Here is a 4,527-nt window from a genome sequence, read left to right as displayed (position 1 = left end):
AGACCACGGTAGCAACCGCTTGTCGCTGCTCTTCCGAATCAGTCTGATCACTAAAACGAAGTTCCACCTGCGAGAAAGTAGGTGTTAGTGTGGTGAAAAATTGTGCTAGGGATTGTTCTCGGGGCTTATTTTAAAAGCGGCGATCAGATATATGTGTCGCGATGACCGGCCGTGGATGCCGCGGCGCGCGGTGCGGCGAGCGCCCGAGAGATGGCGATACCTGCGCGGAAGCATCGAAACAGGCTACGCAGATGTCTCGGTCCCCGATCGCTCACGGCAGTTGTAGCTCAAGTAAAGTTTCACATGCGAGAAAGGGATGATAGTGAGGTGAAACGTTGTGTTATGGAGTGTCATTCGCAGTTGCACAGATAGCGGCGATCAAATATTCGCCAGGACGCTAAGCCTAAAGATTCCAACACCCGAGCAAGCCGGTTGCGGGCTCCGGATACGGTAACACGGAAGCAGAGCGCCGGGAGAGACGCCGGCCGCGTATGGAACAAATGGCGCATGCGCAGTCGGGTCCCGGTAAACCCGGTAGCAACGTAACGAACGGAGCATACGTACTGCTAAAACTCGCAACGTAACGAACGGAGCATACGTACTGCTAAATCTCTCTAATAGAGAGTTTTAGCAGTACGTTCGTTACGTTCGTTACGTTGCTACCGGGTTTACCGGGACCCGACTGCGCATGCGCGCGTACGTACCGGGTTCTTTCCGTAGAGTGAGACGGAAAACGTGTTTTAGCACTCCGTAGCGTCGTACCGTTCGTTCCGTGTGACGGCTGATTAGCCGAGTAGTTGCAAAAACCCACACGCTAAAAATACGTAAATAAACAACGCAGGTTCTCCTAAACCATTGCAAATCTAAAATAAATCTTACACAAAGTAAACAATCGTTGTTCCAATCAATGTAAGACAATTTGCGGCTACATTTATAATTTAGGAGACTGCTAGCGACGTGTTGCGGGGGCCTGTTACCTGCACTAGACTGCACGCTGTTTCGTGCGTGGGTCAGTGCGGTCTCAGTGGCTGTCCGTTCAATTTCTGTGCCTTCTGTTTTCAATTAGCCAAGACGTCCGCGTTGCTCGCAAGCTAACTGTGTTTTTGTTCGCCAACCATCTTCTGTTTTGCCTTTCCTGCTTTCGTGGAAAAGGGGCTCCCTCAACCGCAGCCATGCCTTACAGTGTGCTGCAAGACCCGCTGCTGCTCGATGCTCTCACGTGGCGCAAAATCGAGGACATTTATTTTCTCGCCTCGGAGCTCGAGCAGCCCGAGCCGCCATGCTACACTTCGCAGTACGGCCTGCTGGACATTGCGAGTATACGGCGGATGAAGTTCGTCGAACTCTTACGCTTTGGCCGGGACGAAATCGACGAGCTTCGCACTTTGCTGAGAGTGCCGGATGAAGTCGTGAGCGCCCAACGCGTGACGGTGACCGGCATGGAGGCTCTCTGCATGACTCTGCGGCGCCTCGCGTACCCGAATAGGCTGTGCGAACTTGAAATGCAGTTCGGGCGCCACGCCACTGTTATATGAAGTGTCGTGAAGAAGGTGCTCGCGCACATAGAATACTACTTCGCTCACTTACTGTCTGACATGACATGTCATCAGTGGATGAATCCGTCGCGACTGCAAGAGTTTGCCGAGGTGAGAATTCATTGCGTTTGTGCACGGAGCGGACTTCTAATTAGCGGTCGTCTGTTTCAGGCCGTCCATGCGAGGGGTGCCCCACTCAGGAGTTGCTGGGGTTTTATTGACGGAACGGCGCGCCGTATTTGCCGACCCACAGTGGACCAGCAAGAATACTTCTCGGGCCACAAACGCTGCCATGTGGTAAAGTACCAAGCCGTCATGTGCGCGAACGGCATCATCTGCCAGCTAGATGGGCCGTACAAAGGAAGGCGCCATGATGCTGGTGAGATAATTGCGACTATTACTCGGCTTAACGTTTTCATGCAATGCATATGTGGAAGGGGCCTGGAGTGTGTTGTGGAGAGGTTGTAATATTGAATAGACCACCTATTGTGCTGTGCTAGCAAACAAAAGTGAAGTGGAAAGAAATAAAAAGCATTCCCGGTAGTATGGCAGCAGTATCCAGTTGCATAAAATATAAACGTCCCACATGAAGGGGGAGTGACCGCTTAAGGAACAACATAAAGAGTGAGAGGAACAGGTTCGATGTGTCCCTCTCCGCGAAAAAAGATTCTGCTTCTGTTCTTGCTCGGCGCCCCCACGATAACCTTGAAATCATGCTCGACTGTAGTTGTGGCACATTCGTATAACATGGCGCTGATGCATGGGGATGTGTGCATTCTTCCTGAAGCAATAGCCACCTTGTTATTTTTATGTGCTCGTAATGTCACGAAGTACTCTCAGAGGAGTGCATTATTGCACTGCTATTGAGTGTTGGCCTTGTTTTACAGTTCCTAAGTTCCGTTCTATCTCTAGTTTTGTCGAACAGACACGGTTTCTGTAAGATTGCAGTTACGCAAACACGGAATGCTGATTCGAACCTGGAGGGTGGCCAAGGAATCAAGGAAGTAGTGTCAAAAAAGCTCAGCTTCGCAAAAAACCGAATTGTAGTTTTGCTCGTGTGGAGGCAATACACGATGGACACAAAGCAGTGCTTGTCATGCAGCAGATTTTATTGAACTGCACTAGTCAGTGAACGGCAATGTCGGTAGTCAAATAAACATGTCAAGTATTCACAGTTCACGAAGTCGAGTGTTTGACGGAAACCCGTCTGGTCGGGAAGCATGTTGGAGTAGAAGCGGAGACACCGACCAAAAGAAACTTAAAAACTTTAAAACAACAACAAGACGTTTCGGCTTCGTTACTGAAGCCTTGTTTCAGTAACGCTTCAGTAATGAAGCCGAAATGTCTTGTTGTTGTTTTTAAGTTTCTTTTGGTCGGTGTCTCCGCTTCTACTCCATTCACAGTTCACTGAACAAAATCCGCTGACATGATTTGTCATGTTATTATACATTGTACCATCACAAAAACAACAGACGACAAAATATAACGCTTAAATTCAGACCACATGTGTATCCACGTGAGTCTTTTCGTGCAGCTTCGCCGTTACACGGGCACGACCGCCTTGATCAACATGCGGTGGGTTCCTCTAACTGAATGAATAGTTTTTTTCCAGGAACATCGACAAAACAAAATCCGCTGACATGCTTTGTCATGTTATTATACTTTGTACCATCACAAAAACAACAGACGACAAAATATAACGCTTAAATTCAGACCACATGTGTATCCACGTGAGGCTTTTCGTGCAGCTTCGCCGGTACACGGGCACGACCGCCTTGATCAACATGCCGTGGGTTCCTCTAACTGAATGAATAATTTTGTTCCAGGAACATCGACAAGGTTTGTCTTCAGAGCGTAACCCACGCAGACGAAGCAAAACATAACACAGGGCAGGATGTGTTTCTTCTCCCACATTTACCAGCACTATCATATAAAGCAGGGTCGTTATGAAGAGGTTCTCAGTGGATTGCGGCAACACAAGTGGGATTGCCATTTCTCTTTCAGAAAAGTCTTCAAGGAAGCGTCTGTGTATGGAAAAGTACAACTCAGAACTCCGAGTCACTGAAATTTTTCCCAAGCTTTCAGCGGTTTAAGTTATTGAGGGTTCACAGTAACTGCAGAGTATGCACACAAAAAAAGATGTGATTGTTTGCTTCTGGGAAAGCTAATTGCTAAAACAGGGTTAGCCAATTTAAATATTCTGCTTCAAGGAAAAGTTTTGCGAAGTCTAGTGCAATTTTCAAACAAACTACTGCGCTGAAAATTTGTTTCCGTTCCTTCAGGTATCCTGAAGGAGTCCCGGCTCCACGAGAACCTTGACAAGGTGGCGCAGGGCCAGAGGCTGGTCATCTATGGGGACCCGGCCTATCCGCTGAAGCCGCTTCTTATGAAGCCTTATGGAGGAGCATCCCTGCAGCACCATGAAGCCCGCTTCAACCGCCGCATGAGCACCGTGCGGCAGGCAGTGGAGTGGGGCTTCGGGAAGGTGGCTGGCGAGTTTGCTTTTGTGGACTTTCACAAGAATCAAAAGTTCTCGCTACAGCACGTGGGACGGATATACAAAGTCGCCACCCTTCTCTCTAACTGCCACACCTGCTTATATGGCAGCCAAGTCACAGAGTTTTTTGGAGTGAGTGCTCCAGCACTTCATGAGTACTTGGTCCCATTCACGTCATGTACTTAATGACTAGTTGTGGGCATATTGTCAGGATGTCTGTTACTTTTAGCTGCTTCCATCACCCATAGCTAGTATAAGGGCCATACAACATTTTCAGGGCAGAATGGCCTTGATTTTGTTTGTGTGTGTGTCTGTGTGCGCGCTTCATTTCTCATCCCTCGTGTCTCCTTCACAGGTACATGAAAATGGTGAGGATGGGCTTTGTTCGATTAGTTCCATTAGAGTGTTGAGTAGATTGATTTTGATTGTAGGGTTTAACGCGCCGAAGCCACGCAGGCGATGAGGCGTGCCGTAGTGGAGGGCTCCGGATTAATT

General features: G+C 48.6%; 1 pseudogene; it reads left to right on the top strand.

The window, feature by feature from the left end:
• Positions 1-1,172: 1,172 nt before the first annotated feature.
• LOC144165740 (uncharacterized) lies at positions 1,173-4,218 on the top strand (annotated as a pseudogene).
• The last annotated feature ends 309 nt before the right edge of the window (positions 4,219-4,527 follow it).

This window comes from Haemaphysalis longicornis, unplaced genomic scaffold (genome assembly GCF_048455015.1).
Source record: "Haemaphysalis longicornis isolate Haplotype H1 unplaced genomic scaffold, Haemaphysalis longicornis Haplotype H1 scaffold_15, whole genome shotgun sequence".
Classification (NCBI taxonomy): domain Eukaryota; kingdom Metazoa; phylum Arthropoda; class Arachnida; order Ixodida; family Ixodidae; genus Haemaphysalis; species Haemaphysalis longicornis.
This window is presented reverse-complemented; position numbering and strand designations above follow the sequence as displayed.